The sequence below is a fragment of the Rhincodon typus genome, chromosome 10, assembly GCF_021869965.1.
Source record: "Rhincodon typus isolate 14 chromosome 10, sRhiTyp1.1, whole genome shotgun sequence".
NCBI lineage: Eukaryota > Metazoa > Chordata > Chondrichthyes > Orectolobiformes > Rhincodontidae > Rhincodon > Rhincodon typus.
In genome coordinates, this window is record NC_063341.1 from 14809696 (window position 1) to 14828302 (window position 18607).

Below are 18607 nucleotides of genomic sequence, written 5' to 3' on the forward strand. Positions count from 1 at the left end.
TACTGCTTTGAGTGACTGGTACAACTTTACAAGTTGAGAATTATGAACGAGCTGTGAAGGTACATGTCTTCGGAGTGTCGTCAGCATGATGTGAAAGTCTGGCCTTTCAGTTTCTGCTAAATATCTAGCAGCAGGAATTCCCAATAGTCTGGGATATCTCGATATAGTGTACCACGAGTTCATTCTAGACACCTGAACCTCAGTAACAATATGTAATGCTCAAATTAAGGAATACCCCTCTAACCTAGAGGATATTTTGTTAAGATTTTATAGCAAATAATTTCTGCCTATTTAATGAGGCTTCAATCTGTGTAAAGCTTTATCTCATTATTTGTTGTCTGGGTATAGTTTTATTTTCAGAAGTGTACAAGAGCAGAAGGTCTTGGTGGACATGTTCAAGATTACTTCATTTAAACTCTGATCTGTACCACCAACATAATCCACCTGACTACCCAAACAGCACCTTGCAATTATGTAAGCATCCCTTTAAGTTCTGAAAACACCCTAAGCCGTTACAGTTTATAGTCTGATATAAAACTAGTCTTATTTACAAGAATGGTTGAAAACCTTCGGCAGTACAAGTGCAGTTAAGGAAAATGGATTGTTGAACGAACAGCTATGGCCCACGTGAAATAGATGAGTTTAGGAATGGTTCAATCAAGTTTTCGAGATGATTGCTAGCCTTACTGAGCTGACGGATAAACTTTTACTGACCTTCCTTTTTTGTTATTTGAGGAAAGTATAGCTATTCAAGAAGGAAAAAGAATCTTGAATCTGTAAAAAGAAAAACTGCACAGCCTCAGGACATCTCCAAACCATGAATTACTTTTAGAATGTTGTTTCACGTCTGTACAATTGTGCAATAAGTTAGCAGCCTATTTGAATGCTGTAAGGTTACACAAACAACAGTGAGGTAAATGATCAGGCAGTCTATTTTTGGTGATGTTGGTTGGGGATACATATTGATCAGCACAGCAGGAGAACTTCCCTGCTCCTTCTAGTTGTACGACGTGATTTACCCTCTCCACCCCCGAGGGCAGACGGGGAATCGGTCCTCGACAATAAAGTGAGAGTTTTGGTTTGATTAGTACAGCACTGGGGTCCGAGGCAGCGGTCTTCAGTTCAGGTCCCAGTCCAGAGAATTGAGTGCCTAATCCAGGGCAGCACTGATAGAGCTGTTACCCTTTAGATAAGGCATTAAACTGAGCCTCTGTCTTCTTCTCTTAAATAGTGATTAAATGGCATGATTTGAAGGAAAAACTAGGGAGCTTCTCCCTAGCATCCTGGTCAACATTTATCCTTCAGTGAATGCCACTAGAACAGAGTACCAGGCCATTTTGTCATTGTTGTAGGTGGGACTTTGTTGTACGTAACTTAGTTCCTACACTTATGACAACATTTCAAAAGCATTTAACTGAAACTTTGAGATTTTGAAAGTCACTATTTAAAATGTATGTCTCTTGTTGTTCTTGTTGACAGTGTAGAGTCAGTTTAGATTATATGCTCCCATCTCACAACACAATCTGCTGTCTTCCTGGTTTAGTGTGTGCTATTGTTGTGCCAAGCTAACAGTTAGCATAATAATAACTTTGTTTTTGAATATTGTGTTCAATCTAAGTTTGAATCTGTTAACCCCTGAGTAATTGATGCTGAATAACTCAAGTTGGCTTTCTTTTGTGTCCTTTTAAGGCCATTACTTTTTGTTTGTAAGTGGAAAAGTTAGTCCTACCAGATACTTTTGCTTGCTATCTTGTATTTATAAACTAATATCTTGAACCTAATGTTTCTCGTACTAGTGTGATCAGATTGTGATAATTGACAATATTTCCTGTCTTCCAGGTGTGCTGATGAATGTGCTAATATATTTTAGCATAACTGTAGATCGGTACATTTTTAGATGTATGCTTTTGTTCATGTTGCAACTTGCTCTCCTTGTACCTCGGTCAAGTATTAAGCAGCCACATGACCTCCATTTATGATCATAGACATTTTCAGCAAAGTGATAAGGAGTTTAGAATCTTGCCCATCTATTTTCCCAGTTACACCTACATACGTTTGTTGTTTCCAACTGAAATCACCAACCTTTTGAAGATACTGGCTTTTTTCCCCTCCCATTCCCTTAATCCTGAGGTAATAGAAGTAAGGCTTATGACGCAAATATCCTGCAGAGTGCCTAGTCTGTATGCCTCCATTCACATTCAGTGGTGTATTTTCTACCTCATGCCCACATTTACTGTGAGTGCCCTACTGAATGAGGAACCATATAAATCTGATCCAGGAGCTTGGAATTGTTTTAGCTAGAAAATTCTACCGTTTTAATAACATTCATTTTAAGCCAAAAAACCTCCAATTAATGATGAATTTTGAAGTTAATTTATTCTGTGTGTGTGTGTGTGTGTGTGTGTGTGTGTGTGTGAGATTGCCTATTATCATTGGTTTAGTGATGCCACTGAACTTTGTGGTGAGAAGAGGTTTTAGTGATCAATGTAGCTCTGTCACCTGAAGGACATTGAAATCAAGATAGCACTAGCTGCTGTTATTTGTACTGTCTTGGAATCATGACCCTCCCTCCCTCCCTCACCATTTCTCCTCCTCCCCTGTTGAAAGGGCCAAATATGCTGACCAACCGTAACGGGCAGTTACCAAATATTCAAAACTTCAAGCAGGGAATTCCATCTCAGTGAAGTTCCTCACTTCTCATTCTTCATTTTCCTCTCGATTTCTCTTTAACACCTTGAGTTGTGTTGGGTACGGTGGACCCCAGCAGCTCATCAAGGTTGGCATTAACATCAGTTATAGTCATTCAACACCCCCAACTCCACCCCCCGCCCCAGGCAACACCCAGGATCATCGAGTATTCTGTTTGCAGTGCAGCAATCGAATACTGTCTGATATTGATTCTAATTGGTCAAGGAAACATTTGTTAAACATGACTGGTTAGGAGATAAGGAGTTGTATGAAAGTGCTTCCCACGCTCCCTCCTGTTTGATGTATGTATAACAGAATGTATCCTGTTCAACTGGCACAATTAACAAAGTAAAAACGTACATTACAGTTGTTACAAGAGGATTGAAAATCCCTTATCCGGCCCAGGAGTTTAAGGTTTGAAATTGGCAGCCCAGTGTAAGTTTGAAACTGCAATTGCACTGATGTGTGACTTTGAACTATGCAAAGTCACAGTGGTCACAGACTATCTTGGTTGCAATGTAAGCACAGAAGACCTTGGAACTGAACTGGAATTAAATAAAATGCATTCATGTCAAGCAGCTCACAATCTGTTCAGTTAATCTACTTCTGTCCAGTAATATTTGTTTGTTTACATTCTTGACTGTGTCTCTTTTTTTAAACTGACTATCGTTACAGAAATAGGAAAAATGCTCTTTTCTTTTGACGTTAGCTGAAATCAGATTGTCAGCTTTCTGCTGTTGGATACAAAGTTCCCTTTGTTCATATTCTGTCATATTTTCTGGACCAAAAATCTTGCAATATTTTATCATGTTTTGCTTGATGCAATCTGTTCCAGTCCACAGCTCGTCTCTCCTAAATCTTAAACCTGATGTTTATTAATTCAGTAAGCTAAATGTCTGCGGCTACCTGCCTGAGCATTCCTTTAGAAGCACAGATCTACGTTGTTGTATGCACATGTCTGAAACTATTTGGCATTGATTGGCATAAAATAGCTTATTGCCATACATTAAGATTTGTAAACAATGTAGGGATATTCTCAATGATCCAATGAGCAGCTGCTTGAAGCAAAATTTGTATAACCACGATGAGAACTTGGAGTGCAACATGCTTGGTTTACTGTGGTTTAAAGCCACAAAGTTAGTTTTGGAAAAGTGGACAAGTTGGAGATGGTGGCCTCGTGGTGTTGAGAGCCAGTGGATGATCTGATCAAGGTCACAAATGCTTATTTGAAAGTATGAGGTGCAGAGGCACCATTTGATCCTTCCTGCTTTGGATATATCGCTCAAAAATGCCATTCAGCCTGACCAGTCCATGCCAGTGTGGATGCTCAAATCTCCGCTCATCTTTCTTCCCTCCCTCTTGATGGATAGTAAAAATGATTTTCTGTTTCTGTTGTTCATTTATATTCTTTGCTTTTCAGGAATACATATTATTGCTCCCTTAAACCTTAATACATTGATCTGCTTCTGCTAATTGTTGCACCAAAGGCCACAGCTTAGAACTTATAACAACATACCTATTGCTGTTTCAGCAGTTTTTATTTTTGATGCATTCAGGTTTTTAAGTCAAATTGTAGTAATTGTCCATTTGTAAACTTCACCATATGTGGGGACATTGACTGGTGGTGACAGACTAGGCCACTTGCATGAAATGGACAATGATTGAGCCACTTTAAGCCAGAGATACTCAAAAATGAGGTAAACAATGAGAAATACTTTGGTTTTTTTTTTAAGGAATGGAGGGTATCTGATGCAGCCCATGAATTCCATTGTCCAGCCCTTGAAGCCTTGGTGTAGTTTTTTTTTCCTTTGTGTCGTTGAACACCTAAATTCCTCCAGTTAGTTGTATAATATTAAATTTCACCGGCTTGGAGAATTGGATGTGGCCAATGCTGTTTGGAGCACTGGGATTTAATAATGAGTGATATTTTTAAAATTGCTATATGTTTGTTTATTATTTTTTGTGAATCTCTTCACCTGAGAAATTTTTAAAATGCTGCAAATAGCTGGCAAAGGACATCACTTCAGTGGGAACAGTAGAAAAAAGTGTGGTATTAGAGTGTAGCAGATCAAATACAGTGGCAGTACAGAAACAGTGCAGATCAGGAAACTAAATGGCACTTAATCCATTCTAGACATTTTGAAGTTTGGGGGATGGACTGTACAAGTAGTGTTTCAAATCTAATTTTCTGAAAACCAGATTTTTAGAAGCTGCCTTGCCTGATTTTTTTTTTTAAGCATGTAGTTATTTAGTCACTTGGTTCTTGGAGATTATTGAATTTCAGTGTATAGGTGTTTTTTTTTAGTAATTATCCGCAGGACATCATGCAAAGTGTTGCCGACAGCTGCAAATCTTTCCATACTTGGAATGATAAATGTTTTTTCCAATAAATGGGGAAATCTTTAGTGGAACATTAAAGAGTTTTCATTGGATTTTGGTGCTTGTTCATAGACCTGCCTGGTGAAGACATTTGAATCATAAGTGACCTTTTCCATGTTGTTTCAACAAATACGCCTACACCCACTCAAGAGTTTGGACAATGCTGAACTCACTGTGCTAAATGAACAACTGTTATGATCTCTGTAGGGAACCAGAAACTAAAAATAACCAAATTTATTGAATGACCCACAAATTAAGAAATTACCAACAAAATTGCACGTATTTGTAGCCCTTTGCTTTAACACAAATCAAAATCCACGTAAACTAAATCTGAATTAACAAGCGCAATCCTACAGAACCTCCTTAGCATGGTTCATGATAGTCTTGGTGACACAGTTTTCCCACAGACTTCTTAGATAATCTGGTCTGCTTCGGCAAAACTGAAGCATAGCCATACAATTTCAACGTAAAATCTATGCATAACCCTGAACTCAGATTTATGCCTGAACTGATTCTCCAGAGGCTGGTGTCCTGTCACCAAGTCACCCATTATTTACACGTGCAAAGTCCTTGACGGTGCTCCAGCTCCCTTAGAGTCAGCTCTGAGTGAACAGGATATCTGACGCTCCTGTTTATAATCTGTCAGCCAGAGCTCCCTGATTGGGCTGTTAATCTGGTCCAATCAGAGAGCTCATTCTATGAGGTCCACCTGACTAACCTCCTTACAGTCACAACAATGTCCTTTCTAACTGCATTACCCACAACTTCTTGTTTTGCCTTTGTTTTTCCCTGCTGTAGCTCTTCTTTGTCTGCGACTCTTCTTAGAATTCCAGCCATACCTTTTGTATGGTAACTTCCTTCCTATTGGTACTGCTTCCAGGTTGAGGGTCAGCCGGCCATGTGGACCACCAGTTATTAATATTATTCAAAAAAGTTATAATTGATGCAAACTTTTAAGATTCATTTCAAATGTTCTTAAAACTAATTAAAGATGCCACAAGTATTTTAAATAACCAATTTTCCTTTGTGATGATTGCAGGCCAGAGTTCATCACAAAGCAATTTGCAAAAAACCATAGATTTGATTATGCTTTCCTGAACACTGCTGTACTACTTTTGTTCCTTTTTCTGGTTCCATAGCGCCTTGTCTGTTCTTGTGTTCGTCTAGTATGTTGGGATTATTGTACTGTGTGGTATTTTCTGCATCATTGGTAACAGAAGGTCAATGATATAATGATGTATTTGACAACTTAAAAGAGTTCACAATAGTGGATTACTGTTGGCTGTTTAATCTAGCAGCTGATCCACATAAAATTTCCAAGTGCCAAAAAAACTCTTCTGGTTTGTAATCCAAGCTGATAGAATCCGTTATTGGTATTTGGAGCTGAGAAGGCAGTGGAAGGATTGGGGGGACCTGATTGAGGGGCATGGACAGGGGGAATAGAAAGCTGCTGTTTCCCTTGGTCAAAGGGTCAAAACAGAGGGCATCACTTTAAAGTGGAAAGGCAGGAGGTTTGGAGAGGATTTGAGGGAGAAGAGTGTTTTCACCCAGAGGGTGGTGGGGTTCAAGAATGCACTGCCTAGGAGGGTAGTTGACATGGGAATAGAGTATAGAGAAGTGGGACTAGTGTAGGTAGTCATATATTTTTGGCAGTACAGACTCCATGGGTCAAAAGGCCTCTTCTGTACTCTGATTCAATTCCTAATGATACCATTATTGCTTCTCATTTCTTCTCTCTTGTCTAGAAGATAATTTACGGGCCCTGTCATTAAGATTTTCACTCATGAGCCCAGCTTTTAAGCATGTGATGATATGTAGTTAAAACCTGGCCCTGGATAAATAGGCTTTGTGTAAATGTTTGTACGGACCAGAAACCCCTCTGTTTCTGAGGGTGTGGGAGCAATAAGTAAACATTTCTATGGCCTTGGAAATGTAGAATATGATCAAATTATCTTTTTTGACATAATTTAACATGTTAGTATATAGCCATCCTGTCACTAAGCATTCTCATCACTATTTTTCCCTCTGGCACATTGCAGTTACTGATTCTGCTGGTGATCTGTTGAAATCCTTTTGAACAATCTTGGCCAACAATATGATTTAAGAATGGGTTGTCATGATGTAGAACATTTTTTAAATTGAAAGGAAGGGTTGGACACCACATTAAAGAAGTAGTTACTGGTGACAGGGCAATTATGCATGTCTGTAACATTGGGCACTGGAGAACATAATTGGAGGTTTGGGATGCATCTTCCTTAATGTCAACGTAGATGCAAAACAAGAGAAGTAAACTGTTGCATAATGGGAAATATTCCCAAATTTGGTACAGAGTAGGATATAGAAAATTCACTGGAAGAGAAAACATAACCTACATTACACAGAGAGCTTTAACTTAACTTGTATAGTCGTTGTGCCCAAATCAGTTTTATTTTGTAATGTAACATCTGAGATTTTTTTTAAAAAAAAAAATGTTTGGCTAATGATGAATAGATTTGTTTACGTATCCTATCATCTACTTGGTTGGTAAATTTTATTGTGAGGTGTCTCTGAATTTTCTCTGTAATCGGGCGACAGCAGCAGAGTTGTAATGTTACTGGACTAGTGACCTAGAGGCTCAGGCTAATGCTGTGGTGGAATTTAAATTCCATTAATAAAATATGGGACTGAAAGCAAGCCTCCATAATGGTGACTGAAATTATCATCGATTAGTTGTGAAAATCCACATGACTCCAGATTCACAGTTGGCTGACTCTTAACTATACTCTGAAATGATCTAACAAGCGACTGAGTGCAAGGGGAATTGGAAATAATTCCTGGTCTTGCTAGCAACACCCACAACCCGTGAAGAAGAATGCAAAGTGTCACTGTCCAATGAGATGATTTCACTTTTTCATTTTGTTCCATTTTTTTAACAACTTAAAATCACATTAGAAGCAAATAGATATCAATCCATTTTATACATAACTATCTGAAGCAGTTTCTTCTTGGACAAGCTATCTTACAATAGGCTGTGGTGCAGAATGTGAGAGCAATTGAAATGTTTTATGGAAGTGGACCTTGTTCAGTATGCCTTCAGTTTGAACATAGAACAGCACAGCGTAAGAACGGGCCCTCCAGCCCACAATTGATCATTTACTCAGGGCTATTTCTGTGATCTTTACAAAGAGGACAGAAATCATACAAGTACCAACAAAGAGTGTTGGGAAGATGTGGTAACACTGACACCATCTTCAATTATGCCTACTTATTTCTGCAACACTGTGAACCATAGTGAGTGGGGTGACAGGCTGAACAGACCGTGGAATGGTCTTGTGTTTTCTTGAGATTTTGGAATGGTTTCCACTACTTTAAACATCCCCATTTTTAGGATCATCAGTCATTTTATAGTAGCCAAAAATGATGCTTAGTATCAGGTACAGAATGGCCAGTTACAGCGCCTTGGATGATCCATCTTTTTGCATAGTGTATCCTGCACTTACTAAGCAGTGCATAAAACACCACAGGTTTTTTCCTTTAATCATATTCACCAATATATATTGGATTCTTTCTCCTATGTTTGCGTGCTTTGGGTTTCATGCATAAAATTCGAGTTTATTAGAATTTATTATTGTATGTTTCTGAAAAATATTTTTAGATTCTATATTTCCGTGCAACAGGATGAAGATTTGAGACCAACACGCAGGAAAATTTAAGTGTTGTGTGTTTTGTGTACACTTACCGATTTGACAGTGTTTGCTTCTTTCTTTTAAAAATTGGAAAGTGCTGGTGAGGTGCGTAGATTGCAAAATAGTCCATCAACTGATAGAGAAGGTCGGATAAAAATCATAAAGATTTAAGACATTCCACTTAAATTGATTTACAACCAAATTGAGTGCTCAGCATTATTGTGACTCAAAATAGATCGAGAGACGAGAGTTGAGTGAAGTTGTTTCAATTTCAATTAATTTGAACTTTGGAATATTTCAATATCTAATCTGCTTGAAAAGGCATCTTGACTAGGACATACCTTTTAAATGAACTCATGGCATCGTGACTAATTTTGTATTTCTTGCCAGCAGTTCTTTGATAAATGGTGAAGATCTAATAAAAGCCTTGGAAAAAGTAGTTTTTGGAGAGTTTTTTTTTTTTTGTTTAAAAATCCTGATGGTTGCAAATCCGATTTGAGCCAAAGGTCATGGGAATGACTTACTTGGATTGCTATTGATTTCCTTACAACAGTTTGAAGCCTTTGTACAAAAGTCACAGTGACGAAAGGGAATGTTAAAAGCCTTCCAGAACGATAGTTCTGGGACATTGTAGGGGCCAGTATTACAAATTGATAAATAGGAGGCAGTGTGTCTTGATATAAGACCAGAAGTATCTTTGCCTCCCATTATGTTTGGGAAGTTTCTCACTTGCCTACTAACACAGGAATCCACTATTTCATTGTCTTAAGACTACTGGATTTTGAGGTAGATCATGGCTGCTAAGTAAGACCACGAGATACAGGAGCAGAATTTTAGGCCATTTAGACCCATCAAGTCTGCTCTGTCATTCAATCGTGGCTGATGTGTTTCTCAACCGCATTCTTTTGCATTTGCCTTGTAACTAATCAAGAACCTATCTATCTCTGTCTTAAATACACTCGATGACTTGACCTCCTTAGCTGCACGTAACCGTGAGTTCCACAGATTCATGAAGGCCTTTAAGGAGCTGTGGATTTTTTGGTTTCTTAACACTTTTTTCTCCTGTATTTATAATTTTTATTCTAATGTATTTAATGAAATTAAATGATAAAATTGTTCTTGGGCACTGTACAAACTTAGTGGTGACTTGTCGGGGGCGGGGAGAAGTTTAAAATCTTAAAGCAAAGTTATAAAACATGTTTGAGTTTTTGCATATTTCTCATACCCTCCCAATTTTTAATACATAAATAGAAAAAAAGTTATTCACAAAAGAATGGAATTAATCTAGCCATGTGTTAAGCACTGGAGTTTGCTTGTAGATGGTTAGAACATATGGATAACATTCTGGCTTGTGGTAAATGGCAAATAAGATTTGCACCACACAATGAAAATCTCAGAGAATCTGACCATGACCTGTTGACTCTCAGTGGCATTAGCATCACTGAATCCCTGACTAGCGACCTCCTGGGGATTACCATTGACCAGAAACTGAACTAGACTACTCTTATAAATGCTGTATCCACAAGACCTAGTTAGAGGTTGGGAATTTTGCGTCAAGTAACTTTCCTCCTGTCTTTCCAAAGCCTGCCACAGAAACATTAGAAAATTGGAGCAGGAGTAGCCTGTTTGGCCCTTTTTTATGGCTGACTATCCAGCTCAGTACCCTGTTCTTGCTTTCTCCGCACACCCTTTGCTCCCTTTAGACCTTAAAATCTGTATTTAACTTTTTCGTGGAGACAGAAGCGTTCAATGTTTTGGTCTCAGCTGCTTTCTGTGGCAGAATTTCACAGGCTTTCCACTTTCTGGGTGAAGACGTTGCTCCTCCTTCAGTCCTAAATAGCTTACCACATATCCTTTTTTAAATTATGACCCCGATCAGTGGAGCATCCTTCCAGCATTTACCTTGTGTAGGCTTGAGAATTTTATAGGTTTCTATGGAATCTTCCCCCTTCCTGCTGCCTCCACCCCACCAGCACAAACACCGGTGAATATTGTCGTAACTAATCCAATCTTCCTTCATACATCCATCTGCCATCCCAGGAATCGGTCTGGTAGACCTTTTTCGCACTACCTCCATTGCCAGAAAATCCGGTAAGGGGACCAAAACTTCTCAATTTGATTTATCTCTACAATATACAAGGCGTATGTCACAAATGTGATGGAATAACCTCCACTTATCTAGATGAGTGCAGCTCCAAAAACCTCAAGGAACTTGACACCATCTGGGACAAAACAGCCCACTTGATTGGCAGCCCATCTACCACCATCATCATTGACAATGGTAGCAGTGTGTATTGTCTGCAGTAACTCATTAAGGTTCCTCTGTTATCACCATCCCAGCTTGTCATCTCCACTATCTAGAAGGATGAGGGCAGCAAATACATAGGAACATCTCCATGTTCCCCTCTAAGACACATATCATCTTGACTTAGATTTATATTGCTGTTCTCGCATTGTTGCTAGGTTAAAATCCTGGAAATCCTTACCAAACAGCTGTGTGGGTGTGCATTCACCCCAGGACTGCAGCAGTTCAAGAAGACAGGACATTGTCATTTCTCTGGGGCATTAGGGATGGGCAATAAATGTTGGACATCAATGTCCTAACCCATGAGTGTATAATTAAATATCTTGAACTCTCTCTTTCTCCCATCCTCTCTTATTCTGCATCTATTATTTTCAATACATGACCGTTTATTGGTCATAAAATGATATGACTATATCTGTTTGTTTTTTTTTCCCCGTGTGTCTCTCGAGGCGTGTTAAAATGTTTTAATGCTTTGGTGTGAGATTTCCTTGCTTTTCTTTAAAATGAAAAATGGTAATCTCTTTTTAAAATGAGTTAGCTTTTCTGTTTAAATTAGTGGATGGCAAATGCATGAAAAATTTAACAGCTAATTTTTCAAAAAGCAAAATTTTCAAATTGTGCATATATTGCTCAAAGCGTTGGGAGTGCAGACTGATTTCAAAATACTGTAACATTTATAGCTGTTCCAAAATGAATTATTTGTTGCTGGAGGGATCGGAAGACAAGCAAGTGCAATTTGAAATAAAGGACTTTGGATTTACTGGTGGAGTTAGTTTATGCTCTGGTCGTTCAGAATTCAAATTTATATTTTTAAAAAAAAACTTGGATTACTGGTGTGGAATGTATCAAACACTTATACAATGAATAAGGCTAAAAATATTCTGTTAAATGGTCAAGTTCTGACTTTGATGCTTGCATTACTGTGGAAAGGATTTGGTCTTTTAAAAACATTGGTATTTGCTGGGTTTGTGACATGAGCTGTGTCTGATGATCTCTGTTAGCTCGAGCTATCGCAGAAGTAAAGTTGTTGCTGGGTTATGTAGCAGTTAAGCCTCTTAGTTAACAAATCTACCTCCTTGTGTCTTCTTTCATACTCTGGCTTCTGTTATTTGAAAGCATTCTGCAAATCTTGCATTAATATTCTTAGTATGTGATGTTACCAAAAAAAAGCTTTTTATGTTGAGATAAAATGAAGAACTGAGGATGCTAGAGAGTGGAAACAAAAACAAAAAAAGCTGGAGGAACCTGGCAGCATCTGTGGAGACAAAGCAGAGTGAACGCTTTGAGCCCAGTGTCTCTTGTTCGGAACAGTTCCAAAGAAGTGTCCTGGACTTGAAATGTTAACTGTGCTTTCTTTACAGATGCCACTAGACCTGCTGAGTTTCTCCAACAATTTCTCTTGTTTCTTTTTACAACAGAAGTGCAGAAGGTGTTAATCTATCCCACTGCGAGTTTAGCAAATTCGCACAAGCCTAACTGCAGGTATTCTTCATGTATTGACCCAAATATAACAGCATAGTATGAATAGACCTCAAACCATCGACATAAACCAAATCTGATTTCTCTATCCCCATCCTCCAAACTGCTTAGACCACTAAATTTGCATCTGTAAAAGAATGTTTGTTTGTTTTTTTTTGTTTTGCATTGCAATTTGCTCAATATTGAGGAATCAGCACACAGACCCTGGTCACCTGTGTTCAAAAGTGTTGGGGCCTGGCTGGGTTCAGGTTAACTCAGTTGGCGAGAGTGTGATATAGAATTAACTCCCCATTCTGGCTGTGATAGCTCATGGAAGCCTATCTCCTTCACCTTCCCCTGGCTTTAATGCGGTGGTGCTTCTTCAGCTGTAAGACCAAGTTTCTCATTCTTCCTCCTAATGGGCAGAGGTGCCTGTGTTCCTTCGTGGACTGGAAATACAGTACCTACCTGAGAGCTGCCTGTGTTTTTCTCTTTAACCCAAAGAATTGAAAATCTGTTAATCAATACAACAGATCCTTTTGTGATATTGCAGTAAAGCATGGTTTTGAAATTTAAGAAAACAACTTTTTTTTTTTTTGCAACAGTTATCCAATTTATTATGGAAGAAAAGTAATTTCATCCAAATTGTGTTGTCTTTTTTTATAAGTTGGTGTGTTTAGATACCCTGAATTTGTTAGGAAACTGGAATGGCGGTATGCAGGTCACAGTTGTCACAAGGTGAAATAGCTTTGTTTAAAGGCAATTTAATTTTCCATACACCAGCAACGTGAGCAATAGAATGAATGTTGAAACTAGATATTTACTGTGGTAAGCCAGGAACAGTGTGCTAATATTTTGTATTGCTCTATTGTAAACGTATAATGAATTGTAACCTATGGATACTCTCACTCAGTTCTGCTTTGTAATGCTGTCCTCAATAGCAAGCTGCAGAAAAGCCAGTTCTGCAGCTATTACTGAAAGGAAAGGAGTAACTACCTTAAGTTGAGAAGTCATCCAGGTTTTCAGGCTTGGTATTCGGTGAAGATATGCAGGACTGATTAAAATCTAATTCCAGGACAGTGCAGAACTGCCAAGACCATTTTTTTTATTGCTATTGTTTAGAAAACCAGTTCTATACTTTGTTAATGCTGTAGATCAAATCTTTTTTTGTTTCTATTAATTTGACAGTAGCAGTTAACCAAAATATTATTGCAGGTTTATATATCTTTCACAAAGAAAGGCATGGTGTTTATATTTGACTTTTTTCTTTTTCTCTGTCTCTTGCAAATGCCCCACTGCACTTCAGGACCACTGCAGGATCAATTTTTTTAAAAGTGTTGCCAATGTTATCTTAAGTGTAACAGGTAAACCGTACACTGCCAGATCCCACCCCCAGCAAGGAGGCCATTATTGCTTTTTGTCAATAAAAATCAACTTATTGTTGGTCAGAACACCAAATACTTGTTTCTCGTCTCCAAATGACTCCTTAGGGTGTTTTGCATCCAATTGAATGGGCAGACAGGCTAATGAGCTGAATTTCCTGTCTCTCTGGTCAACATCTTTTTTTCCTCTCCACAAGATCCTCCAGAGCCGAAGGCATTGTTAGTGACCTGCCTCTACTCCATCATTCAGCTTTCCTGAAGCACAAGTGGTTCTATTCCACTATCTGCTGAAACAGAGCCTCCTGTAGGTTAATGACTATATTCCAGGACACAACCGTGCTTCTATTTTAAACTAATCCTCTGTGCTAGCTGCTCCAAGCCAACGGCAGACCACAGTGATGGTTCCTAAAATGGCTCCCCCCTGACAGACCAGTAAATGTGTCTCAATACTGTGTATCTGCATGGTCTTTTGCAGGCTAAGTACTGCAAGGCTAAGTCAAATGTGTCCAATGATGGAGCTCGTGGATGAGAAGAGGATCCAGCTGCTCTGTCACAGGCAGCATGACACTGGTAATGAGCCAGAATATATCCCTGCTGAAATATCCTTTCAGACAGCATTAGCCATGTGCCTGGCAGCTAAGTATCGGATTGCTCAGTACATGAGCTATTAGTGTCTCTCGGTGTCTCTGATTTCACAATTCAGTAGCATGACATCTAATCCATAACATTGCCCCTATGCTGCTGAAACAGCTACTGAGGCCAGCTAAGGGCCTTATGCCACGACACTGGTCATCTTACAGCGGTGGGAGAATCCCCATACCACAAGGGACTGTTGACCTGCAAAAGCTGGATGAGGCAGGGGACCCCACCCGATTGGTGACTCTGTGGCTCTCCTAGCTTCAAGGATAGCCCTTGGTGCCCTCACAACTACCCCACCTTTGCCATTCCTCCCACCTTCCAGATGGCCTTTTTGACTGACTCTCGTTACATGCTGAAAATCGCTGCAATTCTAACAGTTGCCATCGCTCCTAGTGGTGCTGCTGAGCCTGAAGAGCTGCTGGCCCCCTGATAGTCAGGTTGCTGCAGGAGCTGGGATTTCTACCCCAAAAGGATGCCCCCCTAATGGAGTCATAGAAGTCTACATCACAGAAACAGGCCCTTTGACTCAACCTGGCCATGATGCCCTTAATACTAGGCATTTGGATTCATTAAATGTTTCTTTTGAAGGCCAACATTGGGATGTTATGGTGGGATAGCTACAGCATCAGTAAGGCATCCTCTGCTGCGCAGTGAGATGGGACATAGAAAACTGAAGCGACAGCAGTTGCAGGAAGAAAAGAAACAGATTGCCTGCAGTTTACTGCCGTTTCATATCAAATGTAATTCTAGTGAAATGGCTTGTCAGGAAATCCAAGAATAGTTTGATGGGTCGGATACAAACCACTTTTTTTTATTAGAAGAAATTAAAGAGCAATAACTGCTCATGCCAAGCCATCATCACAAAAGTTACACATTCAAAAAAGGAAAACCAGGCCAATTTTTGGAATACTGTGTTCAATTCCGGTCTCCTTGCTACAGGAAAGATGTAGTGAAACTTGAAAGGGTTCAAGAATGTTGCCGGGGTTGGAGAGTTATAGGGAGGAGCTGAACAGGCTGGGGCTCTTCTCCCTGGAGTGTCGCAAGCTGAAGGGTGACCTTGTAGAAGTTTATAAAATCATGAACGGCATGGATAGGGTGAATGGCCAAGGTCTTTTCCCCAGGGTAAGGGAGTCCAAAACTAGAGGGCATAGGTTTATGGTGAGAGGGGAAAGATTTGAAAGGGACTTGAGGGGCAACTTTTTCACACCAGATAGTGGAGTGTGTATGGAATGAGCTGCCAGAGGAAGTGGTGGAGGCTAGTACAATTACAACGTTGAAAAGGCCTCTGGATGGGTATATGAATAGGAAGGATATAGAGGGATATGGGACAAATGCAGGCAAACTGGATTAAATTAATTTAGGGTATCTGGTCAGCATGGATGCATTGGACTGAAGGGTTTGTTCCCATGCTGTACAATTCTGTGACTCCAATCCAATGTTTAATGATCAACAGCTTTTTGTTTGTCATTCCTTCATGGGATGAGGGTATCACTGGCCAGGCCAACACTTATTGCCCATCCCTAATTGCCCAGAAGGCAGTTGAGACTCAACCGTGTTGCTTGGGTCTGGAGTCAGGTAGAGATGGCAGTTTCCATCCTTAAAGGGAATTAGTGAACCAGATGGGATTTTGCCTGATAATCAGCAACAGCTTCATAGTCATTATTAGACTTTTAATTCCAGGTTTTTAATGAATTCGAATTCTACCATCTGCCTTGGCAGGATTTGAACCGGGGTCCCTAGAACCATTACCTGGGTCTCTGGATTAATAGTCTCACGCTAGTACCACTAGGTCATTGTGTGCTGTGTAAAACTGAGGGGCATTTATTTTTTAGAAACCAGTTTGGTACCATCTCTTGTACTGATGCAGTTGGACACTTTGAGAAGTGGTGATTATGCCCCTTTTTTTGGCTATCTCGCTTAAAATTCTTAGCTGCATAGCAGAAGATAATAGTTAACAAGAGGTTAGACACTTCATTAGGTCAAAGGAAATAGCTTGTAAGAATCCAGAAAGAGTAGCAAGCCTGAGAATGGGAGCAATTTGGAAGCCAGCAATGTGTGATCAAGAAAATTATTGATTCTTTTCTCATGAAAGGCAAGAGAATATGAAAGCAAGCTAATGAGAAACATAAAATCTTTTCTAGGTATGTAAAAAGGAAAAGATTTGCTGGGATAAAATATTATTTGGGCTCATTGCAAGCAGAGGCAGGGGAATTTACAGGGGGGAATAGGGAAATGGTGGAAAAGCTGAACAATTACTTTGTGTCACAAACAAAAACAAATCGTTGGAAAAGCTCGACAGGTCTGGCAGCATCTGTGGAGAGAAAGCAGAGTTAACATGTGTAGAAAGGAAAAAGTTGGTATAAAAGCTGAAGGTGGGGTGTGGGAAGGAGACCGGAGTAATTGACAAGTGGAGATAGAGCCCAGAGAGAAACACAGTTGGGCAAAGGAACGGCGGGGTAAAGGTCAGGCTGGGAGAATGAATAGCTGCTAATGGGGACCATTAGTGGTTGACAATGGGATGACCAGTCCTGGTGTGTAGATGTGGGTAACAGACAAGGGAGAAGGTGCTCAGGCCCTAAAAATTTGAACTCCATATGGAGTCCTGAAGGCTGCAGGTCCCCAAGCGGAAAATGAGATTGTTTTCCTAGCTTCTGTGCTTCACTGGAGCACTGCAGCAAGCTTGAGGAAGAGATGTGGACCAGGGAACACATGCTGTGTTGATGTGGCATGCAACAGAAAGTCCAAGGTCATTTTTTGTGGACAGAATACAGGTGTCCTACAAAGCGGTTGCCTAGTCTGTGTTTCAGTGTAGAGGACACTTTTTACTTTCTGTCTTTACAGAATAAGGATACTGAAATTCTTCCAGACAACCAAGCAACTTGTTGAAACTGAGGACCTGAAAGCAATTAGCAACAAAGTAAACATGTGAAAAGTTAACTAGAGTGAAAGTTTATGAATCTCCTGGACCAGATGAGCTACTCTTGAGTGTTGAAGGATATGGCTATAGACAATGGGTGATTTATTTTTCAAAATTCTGCAGAATGCTGGAAGGTTCTCGCAAACTGTAATGCCAGTATTTGAGAATGGAGGGTAGATGGACATTGGATAACTCAAAAGAAGTTAGTTTGGCATCCAATAGGAGGGAAATGTTGGGAAAGGTAAGATAAAATAGCACAGTCTGCTCTTCTTCCATTGGAAAGAGACGACTGGTGGTGAGGTTAACCTGATTGGTTACCACGCCTCAGTTGAGGGATGAGCTGGAACAGGTGAGGCCTTCACTTGGCCAATGTGGGAATTAAACCTGTGCTGGTCACATCTCTCTGCTTTGTAAACCAGCCCTCCAGCCAACTGACCTAACCGACCCCCGGATCTGAAAGAGTGGGATAACTGAGCACTTAAAAAAAAATGAAGGTAGAATCAACATTCCTTTTATGAAAGGAAAATCATATTTGACAAACTTGTTGGAAGTCTTTTTTTTTTTGAGGGTCTTACTAGCGACATATTTGAAGTGGAACCAATGGATGTGATGTATTTGGATTTTCGGGAGACTCCACACAATAGGCTAGTAAACAGAATTAGAGCAGATGGGGTTGGCGGCATTATGTCTGTATGAATTGAAAATTCTTTAACACCCAAAGGAATAAATGGATCATTATCAGAGAGGCAGGCCATTACCAGTGGGGTACTGCAAGGATCAGTACTTGGGCCACAGGTTTTAGTAGTTTATATTCATAGTGATTGGGATGTGGGGACCAATGGAAGTATTTCCGAATTTGATGAGTGAACCAAGTGGGAATATGAATTGAGACTACAAGGAGACTTCAGACTTGAACAGGCTTAATGAATGGATAAGAATATAGCAGATGAAATATAATCTGAATAATTATGAAGTTATCCACTTTGTTGAAAAGTCAGACAGGTTTGCTGAAATGGTGAGACGTTGAAACTTGTTGTTATCCAAAGGGACCTGCGTGTCCTTGTTTTTGAGTCATTAAAAGCTATTTTGGATCAGACTTTAATACCCTTGTTGAAAAAGCAGACTCTGAAGTTGCAAATAGACAAAAGCATCCGTGCACCAACCTTCACATTTC

The 18607-nt window shown here is 39.7% G+C and overlaps 1 protein-coding gene across 1 annotated transcript in view; it reads left to right on the plus strand.

Annotated features, from left to right (window-relative positions):
- The window catches only part of nos1apa (nitric oxide synthase 1 (neuronal) adaptor protein a), a 321058-nt gene that overhangs the window by 1178 nt on the left and 301273 nt on the right, over positions 1 to 18607 (plus strand). The gene's annotated exons all lie outside the window — the stretch shown is intronic.